Source organism: Astatotilapia calliptera, chromosome 16, assembly GCF_964374335.1.
Source record: "Astatotilapia calliptera chromosome 16, fAstCal68.1, whole genome shotgun sequence".
NCBI classification, from domain to species: Eukaryota; Metazoa; Chordata; class Actinopteri; order Cichliformes; family Cichlidae; genus Astatotilapia; species Astatotilapia calliptera.
This window is the reverse complement of record NC_137437.1, coordinates 29,293,937-29,306,241: the sequence shown is the minus strand read 5'-3', so window position 1 is coordinate 29,306,241 and position 12,305 is coordinate 29,293,937.

Genomic DNA, 12,305 nt, shown 5'->3' with positions numbered 1-12,305 from the left:
CTTAGCTTTGCTAACGCTTTCCCAGCGTCGACAGGTGTGCTCCGACCTGCTTGGAAATATCGTAGCGACGCCGTGAGAGTCTCAGCACGCAAGCTAAGAGAAGCACCTCAGGCTACTGTAAAATGCCTTGCTCGTATGGTCAGCCCTTGGTCACTTGACTCAGTAATTTTGCACCGTACTTCTGTAGGTAAGAAACTGTAAATACATTAATGTTTGTATTGTATATGGATCCTGGGTTGTTACAATAGCCTTATTCACCTTTTTAGGAACGTAAATGGAAGCGAAAAGTACAGAAAAATGGAATTCACTTCAGTAAAACAGAGCATACTACTTTTTTGGTAAATAGCTTATGTAAATATTGACCAGAACCCAATAAAATCATTTTTATAAACTCTTAAAGTAAGATGTTTTGTATAAAATTTGAATTTTTTGCTATGTATTTTAGCTAGCGCTCGATGGAAAGCCCGTGTCCTCCCCACTCCCTCCCCTTTTGCACTGTTTCCATTGTAATTTGGTTTAAAAAAAATAAGAAAAGAGAGAAAAGTTGCCAAACTGACTGCTGCATATTTGTGCCATAAGTGTGTACCATAAATATTTATTGAATTAGTTTCTTTTTGTTTCTTTCTTCTTTTTCTTCTGTTCTGTTGATAATTTGAGTTCAGTCCGGTTTGTCAGTAACACAGTATTATATTTGCATTGTTTGTTCGTCCCCCCTGGTTTTCTTTAGTCATGTCATGGTTCTCCCCTTTTCCTCGCAGTATGAGATGGCCAGGCTGTGAAAAATGGTTTTAACATTCAAAACTTTAAAACAAGTTCAACGTGAGGATAAATGACACACATTCCACCAGTCTGTTACAAACTGAAAATGTTTTTCAATAAAATGTTTTTCCTATGGATGCGCTGCTGCCTGCTTTGTGTTTCTTACTGCATGAATAAATAATGTCTGTTTTTGACTGTTTCACGCGGCGACTTTATTACAGTTTCACTGGCTTCTTTTAGATGTTTATCACTGCGGAGTTGCTCTAGAGGACAAACTTCATCGCTCTTTGTTCGTTCTGTCGTTTACGTTTTTATTTATACAGTATATCTTCCTGCCAAATATTGGTGGGAAGTGACTGCAGATAAACGCTTAAAAGATGTTGGATTCCTGCAGGGATATGCTCCCATTCTGCCACAGGAGCATTACTTATGTCCGGGTGTTTAGATAAGGTCTTACTCAGAGTGTGTGTTCCAGTTTATTAAAGCGGTCCTGAATGGGTTTGAAGTTAGGAGTATTGTGTAGGCTACTCAAGGTCAAATTAAAATATTATCTACAGTGCTGTTCAAAAGTCTTGAGTCACCCCTCATTCCTTTAATATTTTGCAAGAAAAATAGGAAATACATGAGGTGATTTACTGAAACGTGCATGGAAACACAGTATATGAAAGCTATTCTGTTCTAGCAAGCTGGTATTGCATGGTGGATCAAAATATGACAGTAGTTTTTAATTTTTCATCGGTTTTTATAAGATCCTCAACACTGGCTGAAACTCAGTGCCAAACCGTGACAGAGCCTCCACCGTGCTCCATACATGACGACTCGCTCCATCAGACCTGTTGTCACTGATTTTCAGTTAGTTCTTGTGTAATTTGGAACTTGTTTTTTTTAGGGCAAGTACTTCTAACACTTATCAGATACAAGATATGGCTTGAATATGAGTGAAAAAGTAGTCAGTTTTGAAAGAAAGACCTTCAGAAAGCCTGGAGAACCATTACTTAAGACTACTTTAAAAAGTTGTAAGAAAGTCTGGCTCTTTAGAAGCAAAATCCAAAGAAACGAGGGGTAGCTCAAGACAAATAATTTTTTTCAGAAAAGTTGGAGCCAGTCACTAAAAATAGTGGGTAAAGGGCTTAAATTTTAAGTTAGCAGCTATAAGCTATAACTAAGAAATATTAAGGTCAAAGTTGACTTGATCTTGTTTTTATAACGAGAGTACAATTAATGTTGCAGTTGTAGGATTTATATTCCACTACCTGACCTAAAGGTGATGTTCACGGGGGTACAGCTGTATGGTCCTACGTCAGTAATGGAAAGAAACCCATGTATCAGCACATGACAGACTAGCAGCATCCTGTTTCATTTATGTAACTACATCCTGGCGCCATTTGTGATATGAGTATAAGCAGTTCTTACACGTCTCCTCTGTGAATGGGCCCAGGTTGGGTTTTGGTTGTTTTGTTGCGACACATGGAGCAGGGTTAATCTGTTATAAATGAAACAGAGAAGGGTGGTGCAGTACTTAGTCGCCTTTCTGGGTTGGAACCTGCCAGCTGGGTTTCCTCCAGGTGATCAGTTGTCCTCCCACAGTCCAAAGACCTGGAGCTAAAAGGCTGACTGGCTCATCTGAAATACCTGTGAACATCATGAATGCTTCCAATGCTGAATATGAAACGGTGTGAAAACAGCTAACAAATCTAAGTTTCAACATGACCACTGCACCAAAACATGAGCTTATTTGTTAACATGGCCTGAATAAAATGGTGAAATTGAGACCTGCTGGCTTTTTTTCAACACTGGAACTGCATGACTTTGGTTTATCTCCAGAAAGATGCATGTTTTTCAAAGATTTTACTAGCATGAATGGTGGCTGGTCTCTGTGTCAGACCTGTGGGTTGTTGGTTTGCCTCACTGGCTCAAAGAGTTGGCAGGTGTAGTTAATGGTTTGACAAACAAAACAAAGCAACACAAAGATTTGACATGTTGTGTAAACTTCAGGGTTTTCATTTGAGAATTACCTGATTTATGTTTCTGAGAAAATGAGATCCACATATGAGGACATTTGTTTTAAATTTCGATAGAACAGTGGCAGTATAATGTCCTCGTGAGTGGATATCAGGCCCTTGTAGAGCAAAATGCTGTATTTTGGTCTAGACAACCCAAAATGTGATGTCCACATATGTGGACGCCAGGTCCTAGGAGGTTAAAGACAAATTTCATGTTGGTATAGTTGATATGTCAAGCAATATATTGTATTTTCTGAAACTAGACTTCATTAGCATGTGGCTGAAATGCCTCCTTAAGCCTAAATCTTGGATTATACTCTTGTTGCAAACATTGACAGCTGGGGACCCGGTGGCCGAGTAATCATTGCTGTTATACTTGTTTGAAATTTGTTGCCTGGGCACATCCCTAGCTAGTCAATTGTAATATACATTCTCTGTAGAACAGTCTGCGCGGTCACAAAAAACAGGCAGCTACACGGACATTTGTGCAAAGCCTTGATGATGAAATTTATGTCGTTGGGACCCAAGCAGACACAGACACGGAAAGTATAAAACCTGGTCAAGTGGTTCTCTGTTTACCAAGTGGATATAACAATGGACAAACAAGGAGATGTCTGCAACAATGGGATTATCATTGCTTTTGGTGATGCCACGTCCAGGAGGAAGGTCCCAGATAATCACCTGCTGTACTCTCACATAGACACAACTGGACATCAGAGGAGTCTGTACTAAGAAGGTAGTAGATTCTCAAGATCACTGTCCGAATGTGAATCCAAATGGAAAAGGTTTTTAGCAAAAATGCCAAGGTCACTGTGAAAGGCTTAATCTGAAAAGTACTTCTACTTTCTGAAAACCTGCCCATTTAGCATGTGGCGAAAACAAACCCCAACCCTACCCTTAATCCAAGATGAGTTGATGAAGACCTGGTGAATTGTGAGAAGTTAAAGACCACCATGAAGACATCTGATTCCAATGAACATGACATTTATATTCTCACACGAAACCACCATCTGAAAAGTTCAAGGCTGTAGTGAAACCAGCTTTTCAGCTTAAGGCACAAAGATGCCCCGGAAGACATTAAACAAACCCAAACCCCAGATCAGTCGCCCATAATCTGGCAGCTTCCCCATACTGAGTTTCACCAAGCTGCAACTTGTATTTATTCAGACATATGACAACCAATGGACTTGAAACAGGATCTATATCTTTCTCTTGTATTTCATGCACCATCTTATTTCCTTTCAGCTCTGTAACATAAGAGATATGACGGTGGAATGGTTTTGGTTGCAGGTTAATGCACTGTTAAGACTCACAGTATACTGCACAACATAGCAGACGAACGCAGTCTGTATGAAGGTGAGGGTGTGTCGGCTGGGTAGGTTGGCCCACTGTTGATGTAATGTGGACACAGTGATTAAGGAATCCTGTTTTCTATCAGCGGGATGATGTTACTCTGTGAAACAGCACCAGCACAGGGCCAAATTGTCGCTAAGCCGGTGAGTCAGTCTTGTTTTGTCATCCAAGATATCCAGGCATCTAGCCCGTATAACCAGCCGCGCTGCCAGTGAGTCAGGACAAGGACCTGCCAGAACACAGCCGCAGAAAGCCAGGCATCACTTCCACTATAGCTGGCTAGAAACCGCTCACCAAATCAGCCGTCAACTCGCCACCATAACTCTCTGTTCTGCCAAAGCTTGCAAGGAGGGGTGTCAAGCAACAGGCAAGATTACTGCTGTGACAGCCAGGCATCCAGCAGGCCAGCATTTATGGCCAAATCTAGATTAGGGCGGTCAGATTCTTGGCTTTACTCTTGTATCAACACTAAGTCACAGAGTCTCTGTTTGCTTTCTGATAAATGATGAAGCACAGAATTTCAGATTAAAACCTTGTTACAGGGTTGGAAGCATCAAGCATAAAGTTCTAAATGCAGCCCTGAAGCCATACCTTTTGCTCTGGTCTCTGCTCATGTGGCTGTAATCAGCCACTGGATGATTAGGATAAGAAGACCATTACAATTTCCACGATTTCAGGAACCAACAAAATAACAAACATCCGACTGTGTAATGTAAACCACACAATAGACCTCCAACACATAACACCTGTGCAAAACAACCCCAGAGTGCAAATGGTGACTACACAGGAAGTTTCTGCTACGTTACGCTCCACAGCAAGTCATGAATACATCCTGTCACTCCTGTATCGGCCTGTTCAACCGTGCCCAGTGCTGTACCAGAACCAGAACCACCACCCAGAGCACAGTTCAAGTTTCTAACACTGAGGTCTGTTTTAAGTTCATCCTCGTCTCATAGTAGAAAGTTCACTAGTCAGGAAAAGTCATTTGTTTGATACAAATTTTCCGAGGACTTTAAAAAAATGTGGTTTCAGTTGGAAGTAGAATGCTTAACAACTATTACAACTCCACCCAAGGTTTATGTCACAGCTTCCTTAAATTAACAGTGTTAGTAATTACCTAAAAAAATTAACCAATATACCAGTATTCCCAAGCTTTTTAATCAAAACAATATTTTTAATGCTAATTTTCAAATTTACTGTTTTACAAAAAAGCAGAAATATGTAGTAAAGCATATTATTATTTAAATAAGATGCCAAATTACACTTACTTTTGTTCCTAAACAGAAAAAAAAATGTTTTAGTTGTTGGTGTTACGCTTGAATTATTTCTGAATTCTCAGAGGAGCCCAATGTGCCGCCTTAAATTTGGGTACAAAACATGAATTCAGTCTTGGCAGTCTTGGCAGCCGGGGGTCAGTCCGCCAGGGCCTCCGCTCCTGGCCGCCACCCGGCACACAATGCACCCGACCCCTATGGCGCCTCCTGCGGGTGGTGGGCCTGCGGGAGGATGGGCCCATGTCTCCTCTTCGGGCTGTGCCCGGCCGGGCCCCATGGACTAAGGCCCGGCCACCAGACGCTCGCCCTCGGGCACCCTCCCCGGGCCTGGCTCCAGGGCGGGGCCCCGGTAACCCTATCCCGGGCAGGGTAAACTGTTCCCTCGATGTCCTTTTCATAAGGGTCTTATGAATCGCTCTTTGTCTGGTCCCTCACCCAGGGCCAATTTGCCATGGGAGACCCTACCAGGGGGCAAAAGCCCCCAGACAACATAGCCCCTGGGATCCCTGTGACACACAAACCCCTCCACCACGATAAGGTAGCGATTCAAGGAGGGGCCATGGTTCTCAGCCGGAAAAGGGTGGAGTGCCCACTCCGGGTCGGGGATGAGTTCCTGCCCCAAGTGGAGGAGTTCAAGTATCTCGGGGTCTTGTTCGCGAGTGATGGGAGAAGGGAGCCGGAGATCGACAGACGGATTGGGGCTGCAGCTGCAGTAATGCGGACGCTGCACCGGTCCGTCGTGGTGAAGAGGGAGCTGAGTGTAAAAGCGAAGCTCTCAATTTACTGGTCGATCTACGTCCCTACCCTCACCTATGGCCACGAGCTGTGGGTAGTGACTGAAAGAACGAGATCGCGGATACAAGCGGCAGAAATGAGCTTCCTCCGAAGGGTGGCTGGCCTCTCCCTTAGAGATAGGGTGAGAAGTTCGGCCATCCGGGAGGGGCTCAGAGTAGAGCAGCTGCTGCTCCACATCGAAAGGAGCCAGCTGAGGTGGTTCGGGCATCTGACAAGGATGCCCCCTGGGCGCCTCCTGGGTGAGGTGTTCCAGGCATGTCCCACCGGGAGGAGGCCCCGGGGCAGACCCAGGACACGCTGGAGAGATTATATCTCTCGGCTGGCCTGGGAACGCCTTGGTATTCCCCCGGATAAGCTGGAGGAGGTGGCTGGGGAGAGGGAGGTCTGGGCCTCTTTGCTTAGGCTGCTGCCCCCGCGACCCGGCCCCGGACAAAGCGGATGAAAATGGATGGATGGGATGGATGGACATGAATTCAGTAAGTTTTGGTTTTAGACAAGTTTGTGATAGATTTCTAAAATATTTTTCTGATCGTCACTAATAAAGGAGTTTCAAAAGTTTAAGTCTGAAAGTGAGTTCAATGGACTAGTGCCATAGACATATCATGATTTCACTATTTAAAAGTGAAAGATATTAATTTCTTTATACGTGAACACATTTAACCCTTTACAGCCGATCGGAGCGGGCACGCTCAGTTTTGCGTAACTATTTTTAAATCCCGGTACCTCTGCAACCAAGTAAGCTAGCGCAATAATTTTTTTTGCATATGAAACTGGAGGAGTTGTACTTACATCTTATGCCATCAGCTTGTCCTAGGTCACAGTTTCCTTCCACATATAGCTTTGCAAAAACTGCATAAAAATCACTTGCAGCAACAAAAACATGATATTCCAGAAACACGCTTCGCCGATCCATCAGCTGTTTGTAACACTTCCTACGTCCATCAGCGCGAACTATCACATGACCACATGACCTGCCCGAAACCGGAAGTGACGTCATTTTGCGGAAATGTAGTTTTTTTACGATCGGGGCCTTATGAGCTTGTGTTTTACTTGTTATGTGTTTTAAAAAGTTATGTTTGACTTTATGACTTTCTGTGTCGTTTCTGGGATGCTTAAGACTCATATTGCACTGCTGGAAATAGTTTATTTTGATGCATATGCTGTTATTTTGCAAATTTGCACTATAATATTTATTTTCGTTTTTCCTGCAGTATATAAAAATTGGTGTATTTCAAAAATAAAACTATGAAGACACTTAAAATAAATTTCCTGTGGTGGGAAACTAGTTTGTGCAACTTTTTTGTATTTACAGTTTTGAGGGATAAGCCTCTTAAATTTCTCTAACTAGAAATATATGTTAAAAAAACAAAAACGATTTTCAATTTTTTTGTAGTTTATTGCACTTTTTTGCAATTTATGTAATTACTATGCACCTAATGCAGACATATTATTAAAGTTTGGGCTATAATGGTTGTATTGATGTATAGCAACTTGAAATGCTCCCAAAAATGGCTCCACAGCATGTAAAAATATAATATAAGCTCTGGCGAACTTGGTTCTATGGTAGGTCTTAAAGGGTTAAGTAGATAGTCAGATGAAAGGAAGCATGAAAAGTCACGACCAGTTCATGATTTCTGTGCAATGACTTATGGGACTTGAGTTTGATTAACATCCACCTCATTTTGTAGAATTCTCACGTGTAAACCTGAATGGAACTGCTTAACATTCTAGACCCGTACTAGTTTCCCAGATAGCAAACAATAACTCAAAGTATGTTAAATCGGTGTTATTCCAATGTAATTACTCTTACACTTACACTTATCCAACATTTCTTTAGCACTGAGATTTCAATCTTTACCATAATGATGATTCGGATTAAAAATCATCATTAATTCATCATATCATGTTGCTGTCTGAGTCCAGATTCCTGAGAATTCTCAGAAGAAAGTGGAAATCTGAACAATCTAAACAACTGAGTATAGGTAAAAAAGAAAAACAAAAGGTAAACATTGATCTGACGACCTGCACTCACTATAATAATGGTGACCACAAGGTTTGAGTTAACATAAAATATCAAGAAATATTTAATTGTCACCCTTTTTGTCATGATTTACTGCTAAATGTTAATGTTATAAAAAATGCCACAAATATACAAAAACACTTTTGTACACAAACAGTAGTACATGCATCTTGGCCCATCACGGCCATTATGGGGTGCAGGGGGTTAACTAAAAACAACAAGAAGGATTATTAAGACAAAATGAATAATTCACACTTAATTTGAAAGTTTGAAATTTTTAATTTCTGAAAAATTATTGAATACCTTTATTCCAGGTGTTCCTGTTATTTTGGCTTCACCCTGTATTAAGCCTGATAACGGTAAAAAGCCACCTTGTTATTTCGGGGTGAAGCATTACAGGCTACAAGAAAAGTCCCTGAGGAGCACAAAGCTCTGAGCTGATGGACTCGCCATCTTTTTTCTTCTTTTTCATCATTATCCAATACACCCCTCCATGCTCTGCCACATCGGCGGCGAGCATTAAAGATATTAAAGCCACAGGCTACATATTCATCATTTCTAACCACATTGTCTTCACAGCCCTCTGTTTATGAGGCGGCAGCTGAAAATGAAAATACCTTCATGACGGCCGCAGAGCTCAACTCCTGTTTATCGGGAGAAAAAGAAGGAGAAGAAAAAAGAGAAAACAAAAAGAGAAAACAAATTGTGAGCCTCAAATCATGGCGGTCTGTCATCTCCTAGCATCTCGTGCTTTGATGAGGAAGAGGGGTGCTTTCTGATGTTTTTCCTATTTAACTTTTCCTTTTTATCTCCCTCGCCTTCATGGCTTGGACCGCCGAGCGCTGCAGAGAGGCGACGAGGCGTTGCGGGTGTTTAATGGGTTTTTCGTTTTGAGGAGTCTGAAGAGTTTATCATCAGGGAGTAGTCAGATTTTTAGGCGCTAACCTCCCTCCACATGTCTGTAATTGAACATTGTTGAGAACAGAGGGCCACAGTCTTAAAGCCCAGGAGGCTCCAGTGTCAGCGCTGATTACGAGCTCGGTGGGAAATGAAAGTTTGAGCCTGAGTGGGATGAAATCTCTCTGGAGGCCATTGAGAACGCAGACCTGTGCTTGCGTTGGCTTGCTGTACATTTCTTGCTTTTTCGAGCGCTCTCTTTGCATACCAAACACAGTAACTTCAAAATGCTGCGCTCGGAGGGAAACTCCTGTATGATCCGAGATGCGTTTGATTTTCAGCGTTCTCCTTTGCAACGTTCGTGGGTAGATACAAACCGGACTCGGCTGCAGCTGAGTGAGATAATTGCTCAGTCATGCATGCGGCTGTGTCGTGTGTAAACAAGTAAGTAAGTCATCAGGGTGCATCTCCGTCGCACAATAAGAAGATAATCCACACAGAAACTCTTGATTCCTGTCGTGTGACTCATCCAGGAATACGGATTCCAATCATGGGTGAGCCCACGTGGGAGATATTCATCATGTCAACGAGCGCCGAATGCGAAGAAGCAGACTGTTTGTGGTCCTACGCAAAAATCAATCCATTGTTGCACACTGCTGTAGCTTTGCAGAAGAGCTTTTCAAACACATGTAGACATTTTGCCTCAACATACACACAATGGTCACTGCCGAGTTAAACCACTGTTCTGCTGTGTAGCTCAGGGTAAACGGTTCTCTGTTGGTCACACGAGATAAGCCTAGATTAACAGATTTATTTATTTAAGTGCAGCTTTGAAATGAACTATATCCTTCCTGGTAAGGTGAAGACCAATCAGCAGCCTCAGTCCAAAAGTTGCAGTTCCTCTAATGTCCACTTGAGGCTCCAGCAGTGAATCAGATCCGATGTTACAATGTCCAACTTTTTTTTCCCCATGTACTGGCTTTTTGTCATGCTGTATTTGGAATATCAAACCTGCTGTGATGCTGTCTTAACTCACATGATTTTAACCTCTAAAAGACAAAATTTATAAGGGATTCAGACTGTAGACGATGTTGCATTTACAATAGAAAAAGCAAGAATTTGTAGCCTAGCCTAGCCTCTGAAAAGTTAAAATACTCCTGCATAGGGATGGGTACCGGTGTCCGGTGCCATGATGGCACCGGTTCTGACATAAACGGTAGTAACCAGACCGAAAAGCAGCGCACATTTCGGTGCTTTATTTCGGTGCTTTTTTTTTCCTGAGCTGTGCACTTCTAGCCAATAATTTTACGTTTCCGAGGATAGTAGGCGGGTCCAGGTACGTGCTTTCTTTTAGAGCAGAGCTACAGATTAAAATGTCCAAGGCGAAGCGGTCAAAAGTCTGGCTGTACTTCACAGCAAAATATGCAAACTCAGCAGCCTGCAACAAGTGCTTTAAGGTGATACTGTCAAAGGAGGTAACACCTCAAATCCGATGAAACACCTGGCGACGCATAGCGTTTTTTTTAAAAGCCCAGAAATGCGCCGTATGATAGCTTGCTGCGAGACCTCACACCGAGCGCATCTACTGTGCGTGGGTTGCCTGTTATCTGACCCGGAGTTAGCAATATCCCCCAAAAACCCCGAAGAGGAGAGTCCTGGCCCCTAGCCCTGCCAGTGTAGCAGAAATGATGACGGATGATGATGCAGCAGCAGCTGTTCTTCTCTGCGTGAGTAGCTTAATATTGTTCGTGTGTGATTTACGTTGAGTAGGCTAACCACGTTATTACATTAATGCATGTAAAGTGAACTAACAAACATCATCGTAGTTACATGCGGCTGTCCTCTTGTTTGATGGCAGATACTCCCTTCACCCTGGCCAAAAAGGCTAAAATGACCAAAGAAAAAGTGGAAAACAGCTAAACATGAGAGGTTTTGGATAAAGTTTGTGTTTTTTCCATTGATTAAGCACTGCTTCCAGCCAAGAGTGATGCCATATATGCCCCATAGCTGCAGAAAAGGCTAACATTGTTATCTTTTTACAAAAAACCAGCTGAACATGAGAGGTTTTTGGACCAAGTTTGTGTTCTCCATTCTTTAAGCACCGGTTTGAGCACCGTTTGAGCACCGGCACCGTTTCAAAAGTACCGATTTGGCACCGGTATCGGATAAAACCTAAACGATACCCATCCCTACTCCTGCAGAAAGACCGGCTTTGTTAATTTAATCCGAGCCAGGGATCTACGCTTGATCTTTTATAAAAGCAGAAAAAAAGAGTAACATTTTATTTACTTTACAGTGGTTTGTTAAACTTTACAGCAGAAATAAACATGTTTACAGCCTGATATGAAAAAGGTTGCAGTATCTAATTTTCCACCTTTAAAAGTAGTCTAAAGGGGGTGAATGTTTTATAACTCACCAGACTCAATATCTGACAGATAATATGGGTTATTTTTCCATAAACTGTCAGCTGTTAAAGTCAAAATTTCATGCTACTTTTCTTGTCTGATATCAGGAACAGATAATTATGTATATAAGATCAGAATTATTGGAGATTATTAAAACACAATACAGAAGTTAATGCCCAACAGTCAGGAGAACATGTTGTTGTATTTGTAGGTTAGATTTGGAGTATTTTCACTGACGTGTTCTTAGAGTCTGAGGTAAAACTGATGTAGAAATAATATTTGACCTTTAATATGTGAAACTGAAAAGTGAAATACACATTAAACGTGACAAAACACAATTAAAGCCTGGACTTTACTACAGAGGTGTTATGACGTTTTACTGCTTAATCACACCTGTTGAGACATCATTAGAAAGTCATTTTAGTCTTTAACGAGCCAGCTGAAAGCTCTCATCATAATCACGTGAATCACTGAGTGAAACTACAGCAAGAAGCACTCCATGAAGTCCTGTATTACGGTGACGTCGTCATGAGTAAAAGCAGAAGCATGTAGCAGGGATGAGGATTTGGGGGCCAAGGTGTGTTATTAAATTGACAAAATCCAAAAAATGCAGGCTGGGAAGAGTCAAAGCCAGAGGAGGCCCGGTGAAGGGATTAAGTGGTTTTAAAGCTCCTGCTTTTGTTCCCCTCTCTGCGATGGAAGCTGCAGACACTAACACCTTCCATTCATGCACACAAAGGTGAGGGGTGGAGCTGGACGTCCTTACAATGCCTGAGCAGAGCAACAGGTGAGAGAGGCT